This window comes from Stegostoma tigrinum, chromosome 26 (genome assembly GCF_030684315.1).
Source record: "Stegostoma tigrinum isolate sSteTig4 chromosome 26, sSteTig4.hap1, whole genome shotgun sequence".
In the NCBI taxonomy this organism is placed as follows: domain Eukaryota; kingdom Metazoa; phylum Chordata; class Chondrichthyes; order Orectolobiformes; family Stegostomatidae; genus Stegostoma; species Stegostoma tigrinum.
The window spans coordinates 23739192-23753902 of record NC_081379.1 but is presented as its reverse complement, the minus strand read 5'-3'; the positions used below and the strand labels follow the sequence as shown (position 1 = coordinate 23753902).

General features: G+C 41.5%; 1 protein-coding gene across 5 annotated transcripts in view; it reads left to right on the top strand.

The window, feature by feature from the left end:
- The window catches only part of cux2b (cut-like homeobox 2b), a 302961-nt gene that overhangs the window by 94304 nt on the left and 193946 nt on the right, over positions 1-14711 (top strand). Inside the window, exon 1 of one of the 5 annotated variants that reach the window (XM_059655028.1) lies at positions 7233-7252. The exons of the other annotated variants lie outside the window; for them this stretch is intronic. The gene's annotated coding sequence lies outside the window, so the exon portion shown is untranslated. Of the gene's footprint in view, positions 1-7232; positions 7253-14711 lie in introns of those variants that run through there. 5 annotated transcript variants of the gene reach the window in all.

Below are 14711 nucleotides of genomic sequence, written 5' to 3'. Positions count from 1 at the left end.
GGTTTCAATTTAAAATGAGAAAACATTTATCACTCATTGCAAAGTGTAATTTTTCTATTAACAAAGCCCATTTGTTTGGATAGAAATGGCAGATTCTGCATCTGCACTGCCTTAGGGATAACTGTGGCATGGAGTAATACATTATTTTCATAAAATTAGTGAGTGCTCTATTTAATAAAATATGACAGCCTGATATAAGTCTTGTTAAAATTTTTTATCTTCTAGTTTGAAATAAAAATCTGAAGCGATACCTAGAATTTTTTTCCTTACTGCGCTCAGTGTCTACATTTCAATGTGGCAGAATAGTGTGATATTTGTTTGGTGCACCTTTGAAGATGTGAATTGACTAAAGTTCAGGCAGGATTCTCCATTCAAACCTGGAGAATGGTTCTAATGCAAGTCGATTTGGAGCAGCCACTTCAGTGATCGCAGAATCAGTCCTTAACACAATTCATTCTGGACTTCAACCCTTAACTTTGTGCAAAATCTCGGCTACAATGAGAACCTATACCAGGAAATCTTTACAGATTAAGGATAAAACTTCGGTTTCGGTCTCATGAGAAGCAGCTGGTTCAGTCACCACTGATTGTAGTAAAAACTCTGGCCCAGGCCTGCTGGAGCAAAATTGGTTGTGAAAGATTGACCTAGATTGGCTTGACATTTTTTTTGAATATAAAATGGTCTCCTGAGTGAAGTCCTAATTAAATACCTGGAAGTTTTTTAAAGGAAGGTCTAGGGACTCTCAAAGTAAGCCCAGGCCACCTTGCATGTTTACCAGGAAGCAATTCCTCGATTCTTCAAGGCCCATCCAGTTGCTGATTGCCTTCTGGGCAAAAGTAGAGACAGAAATCAGGAGGCTGGAAAGCGAAAGAATCGTTAAACCTGTCCAATTTTCAGAACGGACAGCGCTGGTCATACTGATTGTGAAGCCTGATGGGTCGTTTTGCCTAAGCGGAGATTTCAAACAAACGGTGGCCAGGAGTGGATGCAGATATAGTTACGTTGGTGAAGCAGGGGCCACAGTACTAACAAAGACTAAAATTACAGTCAGCACCTCCCCTCAATCATGGGAATGACCGTGTAAACCCTGGACACGGTTACACATCAACTGTGCAGGTCCTTTCAAGGGCATCATTGTGGAAGCCCACTGAAGGTGGCTGGATATGCATAGAGTTCACTCGTCGAGCACGGAGACAACTATAGATCAACTAGCAGCATGCTTCTTCTGCGATGCGCAAATTTATAGAAGTGTGAGTGACAGGTAATAGCCATTGTTTCCCAGCAGGGATTTGAGGTATTTCCTAAAGTTGAATGGTATTCAACATATGAGGACAACTCCATATCATTCCATCATCTAATGGTCTGGCAGAAAGAGCAGTCCAAACTTTGAAAGCAGCCTTAAAGAAACAGCCTATGGCTTCACTAGATCCCAAACTGTGCCTGTTCCTTTTTAATTATACAAGCACCCCTCATGCAACTACAAGGATAGCTCCAACAGAGTTGCTAATGGGGAGAAGGTTGAATCTGAACTTCCTGGATCTGGGAGGGGTTGGTGAAACGGCATAGAAACATCTGTGTTGGACATAATCTCTGCTATAAGCAAGAGAAATGATTTATTTCATCAGAAGAAGCTTGGTGTAGGAACCACAGGAATGGCCCTGCATGAGTAAGAGGCATGGTTGACATGAGGTCAGGGCAGCACAGTGGCTCAATGCTTCGCACTGCTGCCACACAGCATCAGGGACCTGGGTTCAATACCACCCATGGACAACTGTCTGTGTAGAGTTTGCACATTCTGCCCGTGTCGCATAGGGTTCCTCTGGGTGCTCTGGTTTCCTCCCACAGTCCAAAAATGTGCAGTTTAGGTGGATTAGCCTTGCTAAATTGCCCATAGTGTCCAGAGATTTTTAGTTTAGGTGGATTAGCTATAGGAAATGCAGGGTGACAAGGATAGGCAAGAGGGAACCGGTCTGGGTTGGATACTGTTTGGAGAGTTGATATGGACTCAATGGGGTAAATGACCTGTTTTCATGCTGTAACAATACGATACAAAGGCCTAGTGATGTAGAAAGTTCAGGTAAGTACGACAGTTCTGGACAAGCACATAGACTGTATGCAAGCTGCAAACTCCCAACATATGCCCAGCTCCTGGATAGCCTTTCCAACTGTTCTGGAACCCATGGCTTCTCCCTTTCCATCAAGTGTTGAAGATACCTCTGAATCTGAGACACATACATGTTGCTGCCTTAATGCCTTTGCTACCCAAAAAGCAGAATAAATTTCTTCTTTGGTCAGAAGGCGAGCTGCTGTGTGTTACATGCTGCCCACCTAGGAGAGAGAGTAGAGGAACCTGACCCAGTGCTAAACGCACCAGCAGGAGCTAAACCAAAAAAGAATCAGCCTATGTCCTCGGACTGAGAGGGAGAGGATTATAGTGATTATTAATGAGGTCAGCCTAGTGTACTGCATAGAGTAGGAGATCCCTGATTGGGCCTGTTAATCTGGTCCAATCAGGGAGCCCTGGCTGACAGATATAAACAGGAGCATTTGACATCCTGTTTGTTGAGAGCTGGCTCTGAGGGAGCTGGATCAGTGTCAAGGACTCTCCACATGTAAATAAAGGAGGAACTTGGTGATGGGATAGCAGCCTCTGTGGAGTTATTTCATCCATTTTCACCTTCTTTCAGGAAAACTGAAGAAATGAAGCATCTCTATCTTTCTGAATACTTGTGTATAAGGTGATTCCATTTGTCTCTGCGTTACAATCTCTTCGATTCTTTTTCTTAGGCTTGCTTTGTCCCGTTTTGCCAACTCTCTGATTTCTTTCATATTCCTTCTTGTTGTTACTAGTCTTTGTGTTCAGTTCTCTTCTCAGTTTTCTTCTTTATTAAGCCCCTTTGTAATCTTTTTGAAGTCTTATTTTGGTTCTACCTTTCTATTCAACAGGGGCATTTCTTTTCGATGAGCTCTGAACTCCTAGTTGGGATATATTTAACCCAATACTTTATCCATTTCTGCAAATACTAATTCAGCTACCTCCCCCTGCTGGTCATCATTTGATCTGCTATTTTCCCAGCTATTTTCCATTTTACCCTATTGAAGTGAACTAACTTTGAGGCCATTTTAAATAATTTTTTTTAAATGTCAGTTTTGGTCAGTATCAGTTAAAGTAGGATTTGATGAAATTTATTTTTATTCATTGACGGGATGAGGGCGTTACTGACCAGGCAGCATTTATTGCCCATCAGGGCCAAAGGGCCTGTACTGCTCTGTAGTGTTCTATGTTCTATCTCGAATTGCCCAGAGGGCAGTTAAGAGTCAACCACATTGCTGTGCATCTGGAGTCACATGTAGGCCAGACCAAGTAAGGATGGCAGTTTCCTTCCCTGAAGGATATTAGTGAACTAGATGGGTTTTTTCTGACAATCAGCAATGGATTCATGGTCATCATTGAACTCTTAATTCCAGATATTTATCAAATTCAAATTCTACCATCTGCCATGGCAGGATTTGATCCCAGGTCCCCAGAACGTTACCCGGGTCTCAGGATTAATAGTCCACTGATAATACCACTAGGTGATCGCTTCCCCAGAAAATTATTCTGTATTCAGGCATAGATACAATTAATGAAATGGCTTCCTGGTCTATATCTTTCTGTGATCCTTCAGTATATTTCTATAAACAAAAAAATGGAAAACCTACAACGTTTAAGTATTACTTGAAAATTTCATTGTTATCAGTGAATTTGAAGGTGGTTCTTAGAATGTTATAGCACAGATGTTGTGTAGAGACCTGAGGAAAATGGAGGACAAATTGTAGCTTTAGTCATGGTGGTGAAAAGCCTGAGAGGAAGCACATTGCTTTGTTGCCCCTGTTTTCAGAAAGCTTTAACTGTTTTGCCTTGTGGTCCACAGGAAACTGGATGTTTCAGAATCATGATCAATTCTTGGACTTTACCTGGGATGTATATAATGAATTGAAGAAAGGCTTAGTTGTTGAACACAACTTTCTCGAACGAAGAGTAAGGTTCTTCAACTGTCTTCTTTAATTATTGATCAAGTTTTATCATGAAGGCTGAACTTGGAAGTCTTATGAGTTACTTAATATTTTGTGGTACTCTTTTCATAGACATTGAGTTGTTAGTGCACTGACCTCGATGTCTGGTTTTCTGTATTTAGCATCTCAAACCAAAAGCAAGTGTTCGATGACTATCCTTTGTGTTATTGTGGCTTTTTCAAGAGCAGCATTATTCTTTTCATGAATTAAAGGAAGATTTTGAAGTGTAGCTGTGCAATTGCTAGTTCCTATGCATATTTGATGTAAGGTAGCTAATTTATATGCATATTAATACCATTTATGTTAAAATTTCAATTGAAAGAATGGCACTTGGGTTTTGTCTATGTATATGAAATAATTTAAAATAATTAACTTGTCCATCTTTCAGGAACCATGATTATAAACCAGTGTGTGTCAGACAGCAGGTGACTGAGGCTCTCCTGGAGTGAGAATGCAGTTTTGGTTGTGAAATAAACCATAGAGGCTGGTATCCCGTCACCAAGCACCCCCCCCCCCCCACTTTAGTTACACGTGGAAAGCCCAGGACACTGATCCAGCTCCCTGAGAGCTGACACTCCTGTTCTTATCTGTCAGTCAGGGCTCCCTGATTGGACCACATTAACAGCCCCAATCAGGGAACTCATATTCTATGAGGTCCTCTTGGCTGACCTTGTTACAACCACTAACGTTTGTGCTGAGAGGATTTTACATTCGGAGAGAGCAAGAATTGACAGGCATTATGGTTGCTTTCAGTTTAGAAGGATCAAGAATTGAATTTTTACTTAGAAAAACCCATAGATTAGAAACTTTTGTTCCAGTTCTCAACAGACATAGCTGGAGTTAGGTGTAAAGACAGTTTCAACTGGAGAAAGTAGTTTCAGAACAATTAGGAAAATCGTTATCTGTGTAAGGGTTTTGGTTTGAAGATTCCAGACTAAATTGTTTAGTTAGAACGCTAAGGGATTGTTTGAATGTTGTTTCAATCATAAGAAAGTTTAAGCTTAGTCGTGTGAATAATCATGGAAGAAGATATCAAGACTGGGATTGAAAGTAACAGTTAAGTCAAACCCAAAGGTGTGACAGAGAACGGGACTCTTTCTGACATTTGAGTAACTGTAATGAGATGGTGTTGAAATAGATGAGATGATTTTGCTCAGCAATGTGTTTCCAAATCTTTCATATGATAAATAGCATGGTTTATTCTCTTTTATCTTAATTTCTTTCCTGTCATAAACTTATTTTGTTGTTGAAACCAGATCTGCATCATTGCTTGCTTATGTTTCAGTGAAAGACCGCTTTGTTAAATAAAAAAAAATTGTGATCTATCAAGCCACATTTACCCAATACTAGCATCAACTGGGATCATAACTTGTGGCATAAATTGAGTCTGGATAATGCTTTTGAATGCTTCATGAATAATACTGCACTCCTGGACACAAAATGCATGGGTTTACTTTAGTCGTATGCAAGATTCAAAACAAAGCTAGAAAAAATGAAGAGGCCACTGAGAGAATAGGCTCAAACCCATATGGTTTGCACAGCGAATGAAGACCCCACAATGTTGTGTGGCACGCATCTTTACCAAAGCTCCTCACTTGACCTGAATGAAGCAGTTGGTGATGGATAACATTGGTAAGCTGCACTGAACTTGGATGTCAGGCACATTAGGGTGGCTGATTGATGCAGTCTGCTGTGTTTAGGTCCTTCCATCACTGTGATGACAGATGTTATAGGACTGATGAGGAATCAGCTGGCAGGCTTGGACTTAGAATAATAGCTGCCAGGAGGTGTTAGGAGGTGGCCATGCACAAAAAGCCTGCTCATACATCAAGACTTTGACTCCCAAAATCAACTGGTTACAAAGTGCCAAACAGGTGCTGGTGAGGAATGTTGGCTACAAATAGTGGACTGAGTAAATGTTGTGTCCCAGCTTTGGTGGCTCAGTCCCACATTTTAAGGAGGGCTGTGAATTATGTTAGTGCAGAGTTCTGGAGCATGTTGTCCCTGTTGTGAAAACTCATTGACAGATTAATAGCCCTCATTGGATTCAGGGAGGAAAGGTGAAGTGGATTTCTGAAGGCCAGGCAACTCCAAGATGATTTGCCTGGTGGTGCGAGTTTGAAACCAATTTAGCCTCGTATAGAAAAAGGCAGGTACTTGAATGGGGCTAGCCCTCCAAGCCCCTCTGATTATTAACTAGCTAATAAGTCTCATTAATGAACTGGGAGTGTAAATCTTACACAGGATTCTTCCTGCCTGAGTCGTGTGGCCCAGCTGGAGATACAGAGATACCTTTCACTGGAAGTGTTCCTGCCAATACATGGCAGGGCAGAAGGTACCTTTAAATCCTTCGAACGTCAAGCAACCTGCAGACCTGGATAAGTTTCTCAGTCGCTCAATTCACAGCCTGTCCCAAGTTATGAAAGGTTTTTATGCAGACCAGGTACCATTCCAGATTAAAATAGATGATGAGCACCTTTTCACTCTGCATTTTGGAACACAAGGCTGTGAAATGGGACGTAAACTCACAGCATTTTAATTAATGCCTCTGATTTCAGACATGACTATCTAAAGCTTTTCACATTTCATGTGAGCACCACAAGTAGACTTCTCTGTGCTTTCCCTTGTTTTCATTTATCTTCTGCATGGGCTGGGTGAGGGTTGAAAAACATGCTCTTAGCTACCATGAGAGTTCATACAGGGTTGAATGTCTACATGTCCATATGTTGAGCAAGTTATTGAATCAATGTTTCAAAGTGCTTCGCTCCATGAGTTACTTGTTGAAGAGAAGTTATTTCTTTATGGTGAATACTATACCTGTCATTCTCTACCCTATCAGCCTTTAGCTAATAACCCAAAGTTTTAAACATGCCACAAACATCAGCGTGACCTTGGATGGATGTTTCTGTACTGCCTTCTTAAATTGTTGGAAAAACAGTACTGCAGATGACGTAAAATGGCGTATTTTAAAGGATGAAACTGCTATAATGGATTATGAAATCATTCCCTTCAGGCAAATGCTCAACAAGATTTACATGATTAAATACTTAACTTTGCCTGCTGAAATTAATAATGAATGGGCACCATTGCCCATTTAAGTATTGTTAGTGCAAAATCTTTAGATTATACACAGCCTTACCTTACAGCGTCATTTATGGGCTCTGGTATCTAGCCTTAGGCAGCATACTTATAGGAGGTAATGTTTTAACCTGTAATTGTCTGTTTTTTTTACAGTTAATTGAAGTGTGATGGAGGGACTGCCTATCTTTCCTCATCCTTCCTATGTTCATGCCTCTGTTATTGATTTCTCTGTCTTCCTCTTGTGCCTGAGTTTACAGCCCATGTCTGCTTAATTATGCTTTTTTTTCTCCAGGCCCATAACTCTCTAAGATATCTGTGCTTCTCTAGTTCTGGCGTCACTCATTTCTTTTTTTCATCACTCCACCATTAATAGCAATGCTTTTAGCTGCTTGAGCTCCAAAGTTTAGAATCTCCTCATTAACACCTTTCTGCATCGCGCTGTCTCTTGCTCCCTCTCTCTCTCTGCTCGGTCCGGCTATGGTCTTTGACCACCTTTTGGTCTCTAAAAGCTACTTTTGTGATTTTCTCTCAAATTTTATTTTGACAGCACCCATTTGAAATACAGTGTTAAAGCTGCTACAACAGTTCACGTAGAGGTAGTGCTGAACTGCATTTGAAAGCGGTCTCTGGAATTTTGTCTTTCCCCTGAATGGATGTGCACTATTAATCCTGTATGTGGTTCAACATTGTGTTTGGTTTTATAAAGCTCCAGTGAAACCCCTTGTGGTGTTTTATTGTGTTAAGGGAGCTGTGTAAACAGAGGTGGTTGTTGTTGCATTGCAATGATAAATTGTGGAGTATCTCGGAGCGTGACTTCATGTCAACCACGTGGGCTGCAAACAGCAATCTGTCTGCCAGATTTGTATCGACAACTGTTTGTTGTATTTGATATAGGCAGGTCTGGTGGGCCAAGCATATAATTCTGCAAGTACTCCCCAAAGAGGCACACTTTAATGAAGTGGGGGAGATCAAGGAGGAAACTAGTAACTTTCTGTTTCTATACAAATAACAAGAAATGTGGGAAGAAAATCAGAAAAGTGCTCACACACCTTTTTGGGAAGGTCTGAGAGCAAGTATTATGTTTAATATTAGGAAGGGATTTGATCTAAGGTTAAACTAATTATAAAGTTATACCATTTATAATTAAAAGATTATACTGTTGTTTATTTTCCAATGATCTGTTGCATTTTACTTTGATACCAGTCAATGCCTTTCATGCCAGGATTGATGGGGGAGATTGGACCACATCTACATTCTGAGACTTTGTAACAACATGTAGGAAATTTTGGAATTATGGTGGGGTCATAAGTGTCTCTGTGAGTTGCTTAAGGAATGCAGTTGTCCACAGATGGAAACATTAAATGATCCAGCACAGAAGAGGCAGACCATTTGACCCATTATGCCTGGACTGACTCTTCAAAAAGTGTCTGTTCAATTATTCCCATGCCCCTGCAAAGTTTGTCTCTTTAAGTATTTGTCAGATATTTTTTAATCACTTGTGAGATGTAGGTATCACTGGCTGGCCAGCATGTTTATTACCTGTTCCTAGTTGTCTATGAGAGGGTGGTGGTGACCTGCCTTCTTGAACTGCTGTAGCCCACGTGCTGTGGGTTGACCTACAATGCCCTTAGGGAGGGAATTCCAGAACAATGAAGGAACGGTGATATACTTTATAAATCAGGATAGTGAGTAACTTGGAGAGGAACTTGCATGTGGTGGTGTTCCTGTGTATCTACTGCCCTTGTCCTTCTAGATGGCAGTGGTTGTGGGTGTGAAAGATAGGGTCTTTGGTGAATGCAGTGCATCTTGTAAGTAGTACACACTGCAGTTACTGAGTGTCAGTGGTGGAGGGAGTGGATGTAATGCCTGTTAAGTAGGCTGCTTTGTCCTGGATGGTGTGAAGCTTCTTGAATGTTGTTGAAGCCGCTATCATCCAGACAAAGCGGGTATTATTTCATCACACTCCTGACTTGTGCCATGTAGATGATGGACAGGCTCTGGGGAGTCAGGAGGTGAGTTACTTGCTGAAGGTTTTCTAACCTCTCTCATGTTCTTGTATTCACTATATTTATATGGCATTTATATGATTCTTCCCCACAAGTTATTACAGGAGGTTTGTGTCTCAACCTGTAGATCTATGGGCAATTGCTGCAGGGTGTTCCATGACATATTGGTACTTGGATGGCAGATTTCACTCCCTTTTCTCTCCTCATTCACCACTAGTCTGCCACACCATCAAGGCATTTGGGTTTGACACACAATGCTGTTTGTTGCCATTTTGAATGATTGATAGCAAGCTCTTCCAGTCCATAATGTCCGCACACCGACAAATATGAGACATTAGAGAGAGTGTAGAAACCTCCAAATAGCTCATCTACCTGACCCTTCAAGCACCACCTATATCATATATTAGAGTTCTCAGCCATCTCTGAACTCACCAAACTGGGAGCAGAAGTGAGTCATCCTCCGTCCCTGGAGAACTGCCTGGGAAGAAGAAGGATGAAGTTAATCCTATACCATATTCACAGAGTTGGTCTGCTAATGGAAACTGAGGAACCCCATAATATTTGAATGTTGGAACAAGTGGTACGGAGGCTGAGATTACCCTTGAGACCGCCTTCCATATTTCTTGGAAAGCTATTTCAATTTATTAACAAGAATGGTTTGATAGCATGGCTTAAAAGTTAGTCGTCTTCAGTTGCAATTTTCACAGGTTTTCATTAGTAAAAACAGCAATGCTAAGTGAAATGAAAAGACAAATGACAGTACTGGGGAGAATGTGCTTGAGACAGAAGTGGCAGCTTAACACCCACTAGCATTACAAGTATTAAAATGTGTGCGGTTTGAATGAGGCAATTGTTTGAATGATGAGGCTGACCTGGAAAATTTTAAAGTGCTCACTTGGAAAATTGAAAGTTAATATTGTTCTAAAGGAAGCAAAGATTTGAGTTTGTTCATGGGTGGGAGAGCATAAACCTTATAGAAATCAAGTGTGTATTCAGAAACTTGCAGAAATGTTGCCATTTCTACTTTGTGAAAATGGAGATTGGACACAGCTAGTTCCATGCACTGCTTACTGAATTACATGTTATAGTGATTGCTTATACATTTTGGGGGATGGTGCTTGTGGGAGTGAGTGGCTTTTTGAAACTTTTTCATTTATAGGATTTGAAAGACAAATATGTTGATCTAGCGAACATAATTCAGACAGGGTCCAAACCAGTAGTTATCCATTTTGGACAGGCAACTCCCTCTCTGTGATCTCTCTACTCCTTCTCTGTGTGTAATTTCTCATGCACAATTTGAAAGACCTCCCCTAAATATGATATCACTAGTGGGAATTGAGTTACGTTCAGTTAACAGTGACTTGGCAAGCGGTAGCAATAGTTCACTTCCCATAGCAGTCCGCATGCAGAGAAATCTCTGAGCACTTCTGTGAGCAGGTAGACAAACAGTGTGGTCACTGACCAGGAAAGGCAAAAGAAGGGAAGCACTGGGTGCTCTGAAAACACAATCAAAGTCATGTTTTGGAAGCTTTCAAAAACAGAGACAGAGGTGAGAAAATGTCAGTTTAGGAAGGGAATTGCAGTGACCAAATGAGCAGAAATCTGTAGTGGAGTGCAGAGCATGAGAAACGAGTAGTAATCCAATATAAGAAACTGACATCTGGGTATCACTGAGGTCTAAATTGTGGTTACTTGTTTTGTTAGTGTCTTCTGTACAGAGTGCCACTTGGGGTAACCTATTTCTTTAACTGCTGTCTGGCCAGATGAAGATTTATGACTCTGGTTAGAGCCTTCACTCCAAAAGTCAACGTTTTCCACAGGGAATGAGGCCTTGGGAGGGTCTTGAATGCGAGGATGAAGATATTCACAGTCAACTTCTCAATGGAGTTGCTCTGCCATTGCTAAGCTCTAATACTTCACAAGAGTATCTGGATTTTGAGCAGGAAAGGTTCAGTACTGGATGAATTTTAGTTCATGGAAGATGAGAGAAAGGCAAATCTACATTATATGTATCTGCTGAGAACCACACTGATCTTTTAGAAACTGGATGGTTCTCAATTCCAGTGGGGAATCATAATTGTAATATGCTTTCTGAACATTCATTGTTGTGGATGGGTGATTGGAATATGCCTGCTGAGTCATGTTTTTCTCATGGCAAGCCTGTACTGCTAGTTTAGTAAGATCATGACCTATGGCAAGTTGGACCATTAACAAGGTCCAAGCAATATGTGAATATCAGTTGGGAAATTGGGAAGATGAGCTCCAAAGGCAACGTTATCTAATGCTTTTGTGAACGCCACCAATGATATGTTATGAGTTCGGTGTTATGGTCATGGATTATATAGTTGTGAAGAGCTTACCGTACACTCTACCTTCTAATTTTATTGCTGCATGCTTGTCGGACAGAATCATTATCGGGCTCTGAAAACTGTGGGCTATGGAGATGTGTGGTACAGTTATTCAGTGAGGCCCATCTCGACATTAAGATCATCTTACTGTATCTTGTTTACACATCTCATGGTGAGATTCTCACCTGGCCATGGTGTGTTGCCAGTTGCTACTCACTTACTGCTTGCTAAGCACCTTGCCAACAGCCCACCTTGTCACAGAGTGCAATCTTTCCAAACTTGTTACACTGATTTAACTTGGAGAATGTGAGCAGTGATTTCCTAATTGTGAAACAGCTACAGCTACAGCCTGCGATCCTTTCTCCACTAAACAGAGTCTCATTGGTTTCACTGCAAAATCCAAATGAGTGAAAGCACAGAACACTTACATTGGAAAGAGGATGAACCATTGTGAGTGTAGCTTTTGGTTGTGAGGCCAAGGTCATTGAGGACAATACAAGAATTGTATTATCTTCACAATTATAGGGTTTTTTTAATTAACCTATTTTTCAAACCAACCTGTTCAGAGATCTTATTACACACCTCTAGAGCAGGTGGGACTTGAACCCAGGCCTCCTGGTCCTGGAGAAGAAACGCTGACACTGCACCAGAAGAGCCTCCTGATGATTCACCTGTTGATATCTGCCATTTTCATGGTCAGAAAATTTCCTACTATCCCAGAGAGTTGTGGAGGTTAGATATTTAAAGAGGTAGATGGAGTTTTGAAATATCATGGAGTTGAGGGCTATGGGGAACTCTCAGGAAAGAGGTGTTGAGATCTGGGATAGATTAGCCACAATTTTATAGAATGGCAGGGCAGGCTTGAAGGGGGAAATAGCTTACTCCTGCTCCTTTCTTCCTGCCCTATGTGGTTTCCACTATTACCAATGAACAATAAATCCAGGAACAGCATTTTCATGGCTAGATGGAGAATTGTGCTTCCACCTGTATAGAGTTTGAAATAACTAATGCAAGATGTGTAGCTAGAAAGTCTTAAAGAACTAGAAGAGTAAGTAGTGAACTCCATGCTGCCAGCCTCCATGTAACTGAATAGTGATGGGTATAGTTAGCTGATCTAAGGGATGGTAACAGTTTTGGAGATCAGTACTGAAAACCGTCAACTCACCTTCATCTGCCTTTCTAAGCCTGGGATTAGAAGTCTGTTTTGCATGCATATTCTGTTTTAAAGTTGTTGAGTTTGTTTCTTTCCACAAGAAAACCATCATGGAATCACACTGATTTGAGATTTACAGAGAAAAGTTATTAACATTGTGGTTACTGATTTTCATAAAACTTCAGTGCACATGCTTCAAGCTATCTCCATGAAATTAGTCTTTTGAAGGTGGTCCCTGATTTATGATTGTGTGACTCAGGAGCTCTTGTACTTACGAACGAGATCCTGTATTAATATTGATTATAAAGATTTGGCAGACAAATATTTTCTTGTATTTATATTAAACTGCAGTGTGTTCCATTAAGTTCAAATTGACTTACCAGTGTATTCAAGAACAGGATCCATTCATAACCTAGAGACTGCCTCAACTTGGATTTTGTCCAGGATGTATATTCCAGGCAGGTGGGAAATTCACTGAACCCATTTCTTTGAAAGAGGAGCAAGGGAAGGTTATCCTTTAACGTTCATCTTGTTTACTGTTCTGTCAATAATGTATCAGTTGGCATTCTAAAGAATGTTCTGAAAATGCCTGTTCTCAACATTTCTGAATAATTGCAGCACCTTCCAAGGTTGAGTTTTATTTTATTCCTTTAGACTCACCCAATGATTTGAGGGGACATTTTCTCAAATTAGTCAGACATAAATCATTGAGGTTATTCCAGTTTCCTCACCAGCGCATTCAACTCAGTGCTTGGATAATAAGCTAATGATAGGTAGGGTAATGGATGTCTTCAACTGTGGGTATGATGACCCGGTATTGATGAAGTGGGGGACTTGGAAGTTCCACACTCCCCATCAGCCCTACCACCAAGAGGTGCTATACTTGCCCCTATACCTCTCCCCTCACCCCCATCCCAGGCCCCAAGAAGACCTTTCACATCAAACGGATATTCACCTGCACATCTGCTAATATGGTATACTGTATCCGCTGTTCCCGACGTGGCCTCCTCTACGCTGGGGAAACCAAACGGAGGCTTGGGGATCGCTTTGTGGAATACTACATTTGGTTTTCGATACAAACGACCGCACCTCCCAGTCGCAAACCGCTTCAGCTCCCCCTCCCACTCTTTGGACTACATGTCCATCCTGGGCCTCCTGCAGTACCACATCGATGCCACCCAAAGGTTGCTGGAACAGCAAATCATATTTTGCTTGGGAACCCTGCAGCCCAATGGTATCAATGTGGATTTCACAAGCTTCAAAATCTCCCCTCCCCCTACCGCATCCCAAAACCAGCCCAGCTCACCCCGCCTCCCAAACCTGTCCGTCCTTTCTCCCACCTATCCACTCCTCCCACCTCAAACCCCAACCCCACTTCCTACCTACCAACCTCATACCCAACTCCTTGATCTGTCCACCTTCCCTGGACTGACTAATCCCCACCTAAACTCCCTACCTACACTCACCTTTACTGGCTCCATCCTTGCCTCCTTGACCTGTCTGTCTCCTCTCCACCTGTCAGTTCCTCTATCCATCTGCCATCCACCTCCCCTTCTATCTCTATTTGTTTCGGAATCCCCTTGCCCTCCCCCCATTTCTGAAGAAGGGTCCAGACCTGAAACGTTAGCTTTCCTGCTCCTCTGATGCTGCTTGGCCTGTTGTGTTCGTCCAGCTCTACGCTTTATTATCTGAAAAATATGCGAGTTATCTTTTCCATTTGTGATGCTTACTGACAGAAACCAGGAGATGCTCCAGTTAATTTTAGTTTCAGAATCTGAGATCTAGAAACTTAGTGCTTCCATTGAAGAAGATTAACCTCAAAGTAAATGTAAGTTAAAGTTGTAGGCATGAAATGCATCCACCTGATGGCTATTTGCTGTCTGAAAGTCAAAGCCTCCTGAAGAAGGGCTTCCTTTGCTCATGGGTGACAGCTTACAACCAAACTGAGTTGAGTTTCTGATAGGAAGTGCTGCTTCCTGCATATTAATCTGAGGGCTGTCTTTATGCTAGTCACATGTTGGAGAGACAGCAGCTTCCGGAAATGTTTAGATGAAGTTATTGGTTGTT